The 14,235-nt window shown below is 38.6% G+C and overlaps 1 long non-coding RNA gene across 1 annotated transcript in view; it reads right to left on the bottom strand.

Moving 5' to 3' along the window:
- Positions 1–278: 278 nt before the first annotated feature.
- Positions 279–14,235, bottom strand: part of LOC117287071 — a 62,604-nt gene continuing 48,647 nt past the window's right edge. Inside the window, exons 2-3 of the long non-coding RNA XR_004518273.1 lie at positions 4,588–4,675; positions 279–380 (exon numbers count right to left, since the gene is read on the bottom strand). This is a non-coding gene — a long non-coding RNA (uncharacterized LOC117287071). The remainder of the gene's footprint in view (positions 381–4,587; positions 4,676–14,235) is intronic.

The raw sequence follows: 14,235 nt of genomic DNA on the forward strand, positions 1-14,235 counted from the left end.
TTCCTGTTATGTCAGGGTGAGTTCCTGACTCTTACAGATAACATCAGATTTTCGGCTAACGAGCTTCCTGTTATGTCAGGGTCAAAGAGTCAAAACCAGTTTAACAAACAGTTTCCTTGAAGAGTAGCAAATGTTGATGCCTTAATTATACAAGAAGTTATTTTCCAAATGTCAAACTCCAGTGGGCCATGACTGGGCCCCGACAACCTAGATCAAGGTAGCAGCAGGGCAAGCATTCTCTCCCAAGCCTCTAGGGAAGGGTCCTTCCTTACCTTTCCCAGCTTCTGGTGACGTGAGGCATTGTTTGGCTTGAAGCTGCATAACTCCAGTCTCTGCCTGTCTTCATGTGGTTCTCCTCTGTGTATCTAATCTGCATGCTCCTGTAAGGACAGTTGTCATTGGATTTAGGGCCCACTGGGTTTCTCCAATATGATCTCATTTCAAGATCCTTACCTGAATTACACATGAAAAGATCACTTTTCCTATAAGGCCACATTCATGGGCTGGGGGAGTTGGGCTGGCTTTGGGCTGTCACCGTTGAATCCAGTGCATTGTTACCACCTACAGCTCTTTGCTTGCATGCTCACGTCCCCAGACCAAGATTAAATGATGAAAAACCAAACCTCAGTAGATTCCTCCTCTTTCTCCTCCACTAACAAACTCTTCCCTTATAACGAGAATATTATAGTAGCTCACATTTATTATCGTTGTTTTTGTATTAGCATGTTTGCAGTACATAATGTTTACATTCCTTGTGAGGAGTTGGTACATGGACATAACACATCTTAACTCCTTTTCTTCTTTCCATGTGTAGGACACACTGTAAGCATGTCGGCATTTATTTGAGGATTAAATCAAATCTTCATAAAAATCCCATGAGGCAAGAATCATCTCTATCTCATTTTGCAGATGAAGAAATAGAGATGCTAAGTAAATCTGCCACAAATCCCTCAGCTAATAAGTAAATTGAACTACAGTTTTTACCTAGAAAGCCTGCATTTTTGACAGCTTTATTGAGATATAATTTCACATCATAAAACTCACCCATTTAAAATGTACAATTCAATGATAATACATATGCAGAGCTTTGCAGCCATCGCCACACTCATTTTAGGTTATAGTCATCACCACATAAAGAAATCTTTTAGCTGTCACCTACCAATGTCCCATCCCTTAGACCTGGTAACTTATAGACAATTTATCACCTATGTCTATAGATCTGCCTATTCTGAACATTTCATGTAAGTGGAATTAAATTTCATGAAAGTGTAATCTTTATGTGTGGCTTCTTTTACTTGGTATAATGTTATCAATATTCATCTGTGTCATTCCATTTTTCAGTACCTCATTCCTTTTTTATGGTCAGATAATATTCCACTATATAGCTATACCACATTTTATGTATCCTTTCAGCTGTTGATTTATTTTGGGTTATTTCTACTTATTGTTAACCTGCACTTTTAAATGTGATGCCCTACTAATCACAGATAATTATCTCCTCTAAAGGACCCATTGCCATGAGCTAAGAAGTTAGAATTACTCCATAAAGAAAGTTCCTAGGAGGTTATTAGTCACTCGGTTTTCCTTCTAGAATAACTGGAAAATTTGTAGTAAAAGATAATTCACTGATTTTTTTAAACTTCTTTCATATGTTTTCACAATCTCACTTGTACCTCTGACTTGTCCTTGCACTCACCTGATAGCCTGAATGCTACAATCTCTTACTAAGTGTGAATCTTATTTCTGAAAACACAAGGCATGGAGACCCTGACTCCCTCAAGCCTCACAGCATGTCAAGAGTAGAGCTGGTCAACCACACACACTCTCATGATCATTACTCCTTTCTTAGCATCCGGAGGTCTTTGTTACCTATCTGGTCCCTTAATACTTCAACTTTCCTATATTCAAGAAGACCCTTCAACCAGCACATTTCTTCAAACTGTCCAGTACAGGCCCTTTACCGTAGAGTAAGAGTAGAGAATCATGTGAAGGTTCTCCATGTTCCTTTCACTAGGTTTCAAGACAATTCCCAACTCTGCGGGGATCTTGTTTCATCCAGAGGCCTCTTCCCCCTCCAGGGGTGTGGGAGTAAATTCAGAACAACCAATTCACCCTACAGGGATTTGTATCTGATTTGTATGTAGCAGTTGTGGTTTTCTGTGGCTGATTTCAAGTTATCAACACGATGATAGCGAACAAGGATTGGAAAAAGATGTACAGGAGCACATGGTTCTGAAGTATTTCCAACACATACAATAAGTGGGAAAATTTTAAGAGCACAGATAAAAGGAACTGTACTAAAAAAGCCAGGAAGTGGTAAGTTTTGAGTAATTGCTAACTTTTTAAAAAAATATATTCATTTAATTTTAACCTTCTAGAATTTAATTTTCACTAAGAAGTGTTTACTCCCCCTTTACGTTCCTGAATATTTAAGTCGGCACTTGCCAATGAGCATATACGTGCTAGCTCTAGCCAACTACTACACTCCTCCATCTCCTGATTGCCTTTTAAAAAAATCTCAGACATATCGTTTCACCTACTCTTTAACATTAACTCTAAAAAATAAAAGCTCTTTTAAAAAACAAAACTGCAATATAATTACAGCACATTAAAAATAACAATAATTTAATAATACTCCCTAATAGTTCCCTAATTGGCATATAAATTTTTAATAATGCACTTAATTTGGGATTCAAATAAGGTCCATAAACACTTCCATTGATTGATAAGGCTCATTAATTCTCTCTCTCTCTCTGTCATCTCCCTCCCTCTTACTTCCTCTCTGTTTTTCCATGTAAGTCATTCAGTTATTTACTAAAAAAAATGGGAAAGTGGGCCACCCTTTCAGTCTTCTTTATTGGACAGACTGACATGGCAAAAGAATAGAATGCCATAAAATAAAGACACCTATTCAGGAAAGGATCATCTGTGGGCTGCCGGAGACTCCCGCAGTCGGGTTCCAGTACCTTCCTGTCCAGTGTGCCATGCAGGGCTGAGAAGAAGAATACACTGAGAGAGAGAAAGAGGAGAGCCTGGATGATCAATGTTGGTGCAACTGACAAAGGTGCTGGCCAGTCCCAGGCACTGACTTTTATTGGCAATCAGTTGGGGTAAAGGCAGTGTGTGGTTTCTATGGGAATTAATGTAAACAAGACTCATAAAGGACAAGACAAAGTATTCTCAAGTTAGGAACGAAATAGACAAAATGTATGATTGTAATTAGAACATTGTCCCTCAGCCTGAAGGTTTTAGGTGTGGGGTCAGAACTCTGACCTCGGCACATAGGCTTTGACCACACTCACTTCTATAAACAAGCCAATCATGGGCTTAACTCTTCCCAGCCTGCTTATTGGGCATCATAGATTTTACAGTCCTCTACAGTGGGCCATTGGTTTTGCTTTTAAGAGAAGGCGTCTATTGCCCATGACCAAAAGAACTACAGCCATGAAAGTTCTAACCCTATAAAATGAAGATAGAGATTTGTTAATGCTAACATTAAAGTGAACACACATACATTGGGAGAGCTAAAACAATGGAGCAGCACACCTGCCCCCACCACCTGACGAGCAGGAGGTACCCACTGCCACTGCCTAGCCTGCCAGCACCGGCTTTCAAAAGCAGCCAAGCCCCCGTCACCTTTTGTCACACTGCGGTAACTAGCAGCAGGAGCGAGGTTGTGAGGCACGGGAAAGCCTGGCTCATGTAAGGGAGATTTGGCAGGTGATGATAGAAAGCTCCATCTCTTTGAGATCTCATTAGAAAACATGAACCTTGAAACTTCAGCTTTCCCCTTTCCGGAGGAGCTCTGTGTGGGCGGCTGGGGTTTCAGCTCCAGTTGTCACTGCAAATGCTGCTAGGCAGGAGCAAGACACTCAGGAATCTCTGACGTGTCTCTGAAGGGTTTCAAAGATGAACCAGCTCTTCTGCATATTTCTTCCTCTTTTTTTTTTCTCTTTCTCCTCTTTTTTTTTTTTCCCCAAATATAGTGCCAGGAATGGAAACTTCACTCATCCTATTTCCCAAACTTGGCAGCTATGACAGTTTTATTGCAGCACCTTATTGAAACGTAGCCACATATTTACATAATTAAGCCCAGGTCTGCTTTTCTCTTCCCTGCATTTACACTTGTCACTCACTGCAGTGGGGCATGGTGATTCCAGCTGTACCCAGGTGAGAACCTGGGCCTTGGCATGGTGTCAGCCCCAGGTGCCAGTGAACATTCTCTAACGAAACAGAGATGATGGGTTTGAATATGAGTGAAGAGAAATGGTTTCCTCCTTTTGGCAGGAAGCTGCTAACCTTTTGCGTTGCATCTTAAAGCTGAAAGGTGCCCTGAAAATCATCTGAACATGATGTAGAGGTTGCAGGCTGGCAACACGCACCTGATTTGGTCCTCATAGTCATCATGCATGCCTATTGTAATGTGTGTGTTTGTTTTTGGTTTGAAATAATTGTTGATTCTTAAAATTGAGGAATTCACTTAAAAAGTCAAATTTGGGGCTTTTCTTTTTAAAACTATCAGCATCAGCCACTCTGCACATGTATTCCTTGCATTCTAACCATCAGCTGGAGCTAATCAGCACCTACCCACTTCTGATGAGGCCTGGATCTGTGTTACAGCTCCCACTCCTCCTTCTCTGTCAGCCTTCTGGACATATGTATGTGACCCTGTACCCTGCAAAAAGGTGAGTTTGTAAACATCACATTACAGGTGAACAGCAGACACTCTACACGGTTTGATAAACAGTAAATGACAGCTCCCAGGTTTTCTACCTCTGAACAGTACTGACCACAAGGTCTTTCTTGGCAGTGTCCAAATACCTGAATTCTGACACTGGGTCCATCACTTACCAGCCATGGCATCTAGGCACAAGCTTAAAGCTCTCTAAGTGATGGTAGCATGTTTTCAACAGACCTGGGTATATGGGGGTGAATGTGTTTATGGAAGCAATGGAAAAAACCCAAACACCCATGCAATCTTATGCTTATTATTAGTATTTTCATGATGATATTTACCTTCATTATTTCAAGCTCATCAATGCCTTCCTTGTTCCAAAATATTTTTTATTAAGTATCCCCTCAATTAAACTCAATGAGTGTATTTTGAACATTTATCTGTACCCACACATATATGCTGAGTCAAAGAAATATATGGCAAGATGAGATGATGAGAATGCAATATAGATAAAAAAAAGCAATTTGGCCCTTACTTTTTCAGTTGAAGAAATTGAGACACACAGAGATCAAGTAATGCTCAAGGCACTACAGCTAGTCAGCAATACAGACAGCAATCTGGCCCACATTCTCCCTCATGCCGTGTAACATTTTCCTCACTCCTTGTGATAAACAAACTCTCACTGCACCTCCCTTCAAGCACGCACACAGGCTCGCTCCCTGCCCTACTCCAACATCATTACTCTTGAGCTTATTTCATTGATTGTTTCAACCCACCAGCCCTCCCCTTCTGTCCACAATGTCTGCCTCTCCACCTCTGCTTATAGTCAAGCAAGCCCAGTCAGGAATATTTTCCCTCCTGCCTGGACCAAATTGTTATCATCACAAAGATGATTGTTTATTCATTGTCATCATCATTGTCATCATTATTTAGCTTGCATTACGGCTGAAAGGAAGTGTGACTTGATCCTCAGTGAGTCATCAAGTGCAACCAACACTCATCAAAAGGACTGTGAATTGATGGTTGTTATAATCTTCCTAATTATCAATTCCTTTTTGACGACCTCTTTGTTATCAGCAAGGATGCTGAGTAGTTACAGAACCTTAATAGTCCCTGTGCCTGCAAACCAACATCAACCTCCTGAAGAGTGCAAGATGCACTGTGGATGCGAATGTGTGTCTGTAGTACATTTATGTGCATACAGACAATGATTTAAATCCCGCCTTGTCTCTGATTATGATGACATAAATTACAAGATGCTATGAAAAGAAAAGGAGATTAAAAAAGAAAAGCAAATAGGATTATACAGTGGAACCAGAAATAAAGCTAGAACTGCTTATGCACATATGTTGACACTGGCCACAGATTCAGCTCTTACATTTTCAGGGGCCTGGTGCAGAAAGAGCAACTTAATCATTTGATTTGCAGAAAGGTTTCTAGTGCAAAACTGAAATGGTTGCTTTAAAAGGTATGCATAATACTAACAGGAAGACCTCCAGAAAATTTCACCTGGGAAGTCCTTAAAGGGGAAAACGTGAATAAGCAGTAAATACAGAGTGACCTCAACAGTACCTTTATGATAGTTAAAAGAATAAGATTCATCTATCTTAGCCAGGCATGGTAGCCCATGCCTATATTCCCAGCACTCTGGGAGGCTGAGACAGGACTATCATAAGTTCAAGTAAGCATCAGAACTCTGTCTCAAAATAAAGATGATGATGATGATGATGATGATGATAATGATGATGACAATGGATTGATGACATCGCTCAGTGAAAAGATCCTGTGTTCAATTCCCAGCCCCACCAAAAAATATCCATTTAAAGCCGGGCATGGTGGCACACGCCTGTAATCCCAGCACTCAGGAGGCTGAGGCAGGAGGAATGCTGTGAGTTTGAGACCAGCCTGGGCTACATAGTGAGTTCCAGGTCAGTCTCCACTACATAGTGAGACTCTGTCTCAAAAAACCAAAAAAAACAAATCCATTTTTCACCTGTCTTGCACCTAACCTCCAAGTGCATTTCAGAGAGAATGATTCTTGGGAGTGAGCAGAGGAGGGCTTAAAGTGGACAGGAGACTACGCCCATATGTATTAATATATATGAATGCATTTTATCTGTGTGTATATATGTCATTTTTTTAATTATTACCAAAATGTACTCATTAAGAGTTTTTCTACCTTCTCCAAATACAGTAAAACTACCTGTCAGCAACTGCAACCACAACTGGTAAGTATAATCATAACTAATGAGTCTGTTTCCTGATCCTGCCTCTCTTGAAATCACAGTTGACCTAAAATCACTGCTAGTTCCGATGCATATGCCTCTGGCTCTTATTTCCCCAGAGCTCACTAATTGTCCTATGAGCACACAGCCTGGGATTAAATGCTTGGGCTTGGGACACAGGCAGCTCCACTTTAAATCCCACTGCCTTTAGGAATAAAGAGTGGGATAATTAACCTTTTTATTATCACATTTGTTATAACATGGAGGCTCCTAATAGCACCTACTTTACAGGGTTGTTGTAAAGATTAAATATTAATAGATTTAAAGTCTAGTAAATGGATAGCATTCAACGAATATTGGCCACTGTTATCATTATGATTATTATTTCATGGAACTGGCCTTGGCTTTTGGGTACCTTCTTCTCAGTAAGAAACAGCCATTGGAGAAATACTGTAGTTCCCTGGGGATGTTTGTTCATGTTGCACTCAATGATATACTTGTTACTCTCAGGTTATGTTATGATAGGCCTTCCAATTAGAGTGCAAGTCCCATAGTATCATAGGTATCACCTAGTATAACCTTTTCATTTTACATTTGCTGGAGAAAACAGAACATCAGCATAGTTGAGTAGCATTGCTAACATCTCCAAAGTTAAACATTCAGAAAATGGCAGACTGTATCAAGAAGTAGTCACTTCACTTCCGGTCTAGTTCTTTTGCCATCACAGCATCTTGTAATCCTTGCAATATTGACACATAGCAATCTCTTTGACTCCCATTTATCTCTCAGTATGACAACCCTCAAATATTCCCCTCTTATACAATGCCTTCTCCAGTGTCTCTTAGCCAATCTCCCACTTAATGTTTGTACCTGGTTATCCCACAGACTTTCAAATTCTACTGGTTCTAAGGAGCTCATCACCCTCCTCTTCCTGCATTTTGTATCTGTTGAAGACCCCAGGATCCACATAATAATCAAGCAGGAAATTTGCACCCCCAATTCCTCACTCTTCCCTATTCTATATACATCAAGGCTATTGGTTTTACTTGCAAACAATTTCCCAAATGTGTCCTTTCTTAGTAATCTCTAAACCACTGACCTAATTTGGCTCAAACTATTCTAAAGCCATTTGATTTGTTCCCTTGAAAAACCATAAGCACTTAAGGAAAGCAGAAAATAAATAGTATTTACTGAGTCTTGCTGCATGCCCAAATTTGGTGCTAGGAGCTTATATGTATTGTGATCACAGCTTATATGGTATCCTCATTTCACAGATGAAGCTGAAGCTTTCCCAAATTGTCTATAAATGCTGGAGTCATGTTTAAAAACTAACAAAAGCTACTGACATTAGAGTTTATTACAACCCTAAGTCTAAAGGAAAGAGAAGGGAGTAGTTACCAGTTGATGCAAAAAAAGTAATTACATAGAAAATGCCTTCCAACAAGAGCTGGAGCCTCTGTAAAGGCAGGCACCAGGATAGCAAAAGTAGTTCTGAGCTTCAAGGACAAGGCAGGGGGCATCATAATCCCTGATTTGAAGCAACAAAGCTACCATGATAAAAACAGTATGGTACTGACAAAGAAATACACCCAACTATTGGTGGAACTGAATAGAAGAACAACTCCAAACACACTCAACTACCTTACCTTAGACAAAGGGACCAAACATCTTCACTTGAAGAAAGACAGCCTCTTTAATAAATGGTGCCGAGAAAACTGGTTTGCCACATGCTGAAGACTGAACCATACCCATATCTCTCACTAGGTACTAAAATAAAATTGAAATGGATGAAAGATCTAAATATAAAAGCAGAAATAGTCTGCTGGAAGATATAATAGATAGAACTCTTGAAGACATGGATGTAGGCAAAGATTTTATGAATAAAACTCTGATCACATAGGAAATACTACAGAGAGTCAACAACAGGGATCATATCAAGTTAAGAAGCTTTTCCACAGCAAAAGAAACCACCAACAAAGTGAAGAGACAACCCATAGAATTGGGAAAAAATTTTGACAGCTGGTTCCTCAGAAAAGGACTAACATCTAGAATATATAAAGAACTTATAAAATCAAGCCACCCAAATTTGAAGACCTAATCCAAAAATGGACATCTGAAATGAATAGATATCTCAGATGAAGAATTTGAAATGCAAATAAATATATCAAAAATTGTTCAACATCACTGGTCATTCAAGAAATGCAAATTATCCATCAGCAGAGCCGAGTAGCCGCGCCCTCCCCTGCCTGCTCCACCACCAGCTCCAGCAAGGAAGGTAGCCATGCGGGCACCCCTGAACCCCACCCCCTGCTCTCAGACCTCCTGATTGGGCCAGTCCTTGGACCCACTCTGCAGAGGCATAGGTGGTCATAAAGGTAATTTTCTGAGGTCCCAACTTTGAACATCTTTAAAGAAAGGGCAGGGGAAACCTGTAATAGAACTGTGTGGAGTTCAATCCTGCAGGTCGGGGAACTCAATCTGCACCTTGCAGTCTGAGGTCAATCTGAGTCATGGGGATCTGCCATTGGCTAGCTGAGATCAGGGGACTTGGTCCTGCACATGGCTGAGCATGTGGTATATTATGACAGCAGAAATATAGTCTGAAAGAGGCCCTTCAAATTCATTTTTTGTTTCTTTTCTTCATTCCACTCTGCAAATTCTTTTTTCTGTCCTCTCTCCAACTCAGTGTCTTGCTCCATCATATGATCCCTCATCTCCTTTTCTGTTCCTGCTCCTGTCCTAACTCAGACTTCTTCTTTTATCATTTTTTCTTTTTTCTTTACGCTCTTTTCTTCTGTCATTTTACCTCATTCATGGGTCAATAGTTGCAAGAGAAAGTGAGCCCCTATTGCTGTTAAGGGAATATATTCTTGTCCTTATTCTTGCACTCTGTCTATCCCTTTTGAATTTAATAGTTTTGTAACGATTTTATGGTCTTTCTATGTCTTCTGGCTACAATTGAAACCTTCTCCAATTCTTTCACTAATTTACTCCTCTCATCCTAACTCAGCCTAAGCCCCCATCCTAAATAGTAAAGATGCTATATTGAAAAGTGTATTCACTGCAAACATATTTTGGGCTGCTTTTTGGTTTTAATTTAATTCACATGGTTTAAGGGTGATAGATCAATGACTACCACAAGTGGTCAATTTGCAAATTGTGCTTGATCCTATTGTGCTGCTGATTCTATCAAATGGGATAAAGGATTGTGATTGATTTAATGAGTTGTTTTCTCCAATATTATGAAAATGAGAATGTCTATGAGTCATTAGAGACTCAAAAGGTAAAAGACAACTATACCAGGAAGATTTAAGTAATAACCAAGAAATTAAACCAAGGATAACCCAACAACAAAAATAAAAATGAGAAAACACTTAAGACAAGAAAAGACAAACTTCCAGTTCACCAATGGCAAACAGTAGGGGGCAAAGGAGGATGAAAAGTCTGACAGTGAATCAGCAGGACACCCTGAACCCATAACACAGGAAGTAATAAAACAGTTCAATCAGGCTCTAGAAAAATTCAAAACAGAAATAATTTCCCAGATAACCACAGAGATGGTGAGCAAAATGGAACTCATGATTCGAGACTCAATTCAAGACTCAAAAAAATCAATGAGCTCAGGACCATGATAGAAGAAATGAAGGCCCAGAATAAGAAAGAAATAGAAACAATGAATGACCAACAGAGGAAAGAAATGGAATCCATGAAACAGATTCAAACAGACATCCAGGAGATTAAAAACTGTATTGAAAGTGTACATAACAGAATAAAAGAATGTGAAGATAGAATCTCAGCTAAAAAAGATAGGATTGCAGTCAGTGACCATGTAGAGAGGAAATCAATATGGAGATACCTCAAAGAGCTTGGACTGGAGGTTCCATTTGACCCAGCCATCCCTCTGCTGGGTATCTTTCCAAGAAAACTAAAAGAATCATATCACAGAGAAGTATGTGCATCCATGTTTATAGCGGCACAGTTTGTAATAGCTAAATCTTGGAAACAGCCTATTTGCCCATCCATTGGAAACTGGATAAAGAAGTTGTGGTTTTTCTATAAAATGCAATATTACTCAGCCATAAAGAATGAGAAAATAGATTCATTCATAGGAAAATGGATACATATTGAAGATACACTCCTAAGTGAAATAAATAAGTCACACATGTGTAAATACCAAATAGTTTCCCTGGTGTAAATAATCTTCAACAATGCATAAGATTCTAATAAGATTACTGACATTTAGAAATGGGAAGAAAGGAGCTAAAGTTGTAGGGAAGGTGGGATGGGTAGGGGAAGAGTAAGAAGGGAAAAGAAAAAAATGTGAGAGAATGAAAAGATGAAAATAAAGTGTTTGTAGATGGGGAGGGGAGGAGGGGGTGAAGGGAAGGCAGAGGTAAGGGGAAAAAATGAGAATCAAAACTTGTCATGTAGAGGTACAAGATCCCAACAATGAATGTCACTGTACTGTATCCCTAAAATGTACCAATAAACTCAATTAAAGCTGAAAAAAACAAAAACAGTAAGGGATCATGAGAAATCAATCCAACAACTCCTAGATGATGCAAAGAAGAATAATATAAGACTGATAGGAATCCATCAAGTAGCAGGAGAAAATACGAATAACTTAAAAAAGCTCTTCACAGAATTAATGGCAGAAAACTTCCCAAACAGAAGGGAAGAATTAGACATACAGATAAGTGAGGCATAGAGGACTCCAATTAGCCATAATCAAAAAAAATCTGCACCTAGACATATAATAATCAAGATCCCAGAAATCCAACAGAAGAACAAATACTACAAGCAGTAAGAGAAAAGAAACAAATCACATGCAAAGGAAAGCCTACCAGAATCACAGAAGACTTTTCAACACAAACCCTTAGGTCAAGGACAGCCTGGAGTGAGGTATTTCAAGTCCTAAAAGAAAACAGCCTCCAACCTAGACTGATGTATCCTACAAAACTCTCTTTCAAAGTGGATGACGAAATAAGATACTTTCAGGACATACAACACCTGAGAAACTACATGAACAACAAACTAGCACTACAAGGAATTCTACACAATATCCTAGAAAAAGACAACGAAGGTCACAACACCATGAGGGCCAACAGAGAAAATCAAATAGGCAAGGGAAGAAACTAAAAGGGGTGGGGGGGGAGTAAAAACAGTCAACAAAAGGACAATAATATGTCAGTACATATCAGTCATAACCATCAATGCCAACAGCCTCAATTCACCAATCAAGAGAAATAGACTAGCTGAATGGATTAAGAAACAAAGTCCAACAATATGTTGTATACAAGAAACATACCTAGTGCAAAAAGAAACCCATAGACCGAAAGTGAAAGGTTGGAAAACAATTCTTCATGCAACAGGAGCCCAGAAAAAAGCAGGGGTGGTAATCTTATTGCAGACAAAGTAAACTTTAAACCAAAACTCATGGAGAGACAAAGAAGGACAGTATACCCTTGTAAAGGGAACAATTCAAGAGGAAGAGATGACAATCATAAACATATACGCACCAAATATAAATGCCCCCAAATATATAAAACAAATATTGAGTAACATGAAAAACCAAATATGCACTAATACAATTGTAGTGGGGGATCTAAATACCCCACTATCACAAATAAACTGATAATATAGGCAGAAAATCAACAATGAATACTAGAACTCAACCAAGCTTTTGAGCGCATGAACTTAATAGACATCTATACAGTGTTCCACCACACAAAATCAGAATATACATTCTTTTAGGGTGCACAGGGGTCATTCTCCAAGATAGGCCACATACTAGCTCACAGAACATGTCTGAATAAATGCAAAAGAATCAAAGTTATCCCCTGTATATTATCAGCTCATAGTGCAATCAAGCGGGAGATCAATAGCATAAGAAACCATAGGAACTTCACAAACACATGGAATTTGAACAACACTCTCCTGAACAATCACTGGATCACAGAGGAAATCAAAGAAGAAATTAGACAGTTTTTATAAATAAATGAAAATGCCAATTCAACATACAGGAATCTATGGGACACAATGAAAGCAGTTCTACATGGAAAATTCATAGCACTGAATGCCCACACTGGAAAAACACAGTAACCTCAAATAAACAATCAAATGATGAATCTTAGACTACTAGAAAAACAAGAGCAAGAAAAATCCAAAGCTTGAACAAGAGAGGATATTATAAAGATTAGAGCAGAAATCAATGCAATGGAAACTAAGAAAATGATACCAAAAAAAAAATGAATCAAAGATTTGGTTTTTTGAAAGAATAAATAAAAATCAATAAACCTTTAGCTAATCTTATCAAAAAAAGGAAAGAAAAGGCTCAGATCCATACAATAAGGAATGAAAAAGGTGAAGTCACAACAGATCCCACAGAAATCCAGAGGATCATTAATGCCTAGTTTGAAAACCTATACTCTAATAAATTGGAAAAGACAGAAGAAATGGTCAGATTTCTAGATACTTATGAATTACCAAAGTTGAACAAAGAAAATAAAAACATTTTAAACACCACAATTACAGTCAGTGAAATTGAAAATGTAATTAAAAATTTACAGAGAAAGAAAAGCCCAGATCCTGATGGATTCACTGCTGAATTTTACAAGACATTTAGAGGAGAACTACTGCCATTACTCTTCAAACTTTTCAATGAAATTGAAAGGGAAGCTATACTTCCAAATTCATTCCTGAAAGCAAGTGTTACTTTGATTCCCAAACCAGGGAAAGACGCAACTAAAAAAGAGAACTACAGGCCAATCTCTTTAATGAATATAGATGCAAATATTCTTAATAAAATACTAGCAAACAGAATACAGAGGATCGTCAAGAAGATCATACATCCTGACCAAGTTGGATTTATTCCAGGGATTCAAGGATAGTTCAATATACAAAGTCAATAAATGTAATACACTATATTAACAAAGTCAAGGACAAAAACCATATGACCCTCTCAATAGATGCAGAAAAAGCATCTGACAAAATTCAACACCCATTCATAATAAAAAATTTGGAATAAATGTTGTATATCTCAACTTAATAAATGCTATCTATGAAAAACCAATAGCCAACATCATATTAAATGGCCAAAAACTGAAAACCTTCATGTTAAAATCAGGAACAAGACAAGGATGCCCACTATCACCACTTCTCTTCAATATAGTTCTGGAAACATTAGCCACAGCAATTAGACAAGAGAAAGAAATTAAAGCAATGAAGATAGGAAAGGAAGAAGTTAAACTGTCATTATTTGCTGATGATATGATACTCTACATTGAAGACCCAAAAAACTCCACCAAAAGACTTCTAGACTTAATTGACAGACTC

This window comes from Fukomys damarensis, unplaced genomic scaffold (assembly GCF_012274545.1).
Source record: "Fukomys damarensis isolate Sample0158 unplaced genomic scaffold, DMR_v1.0_HiC HiC_scaffold_20, whole genome shotgun sequence".
Classification (NCBI taxonomy): domain Eukaryota; kingdom Metazoa; phylum Chordata; class Mammalia; order Rodentia; family Bathyergidae; genus Fukomys; species Fukomys damarensis.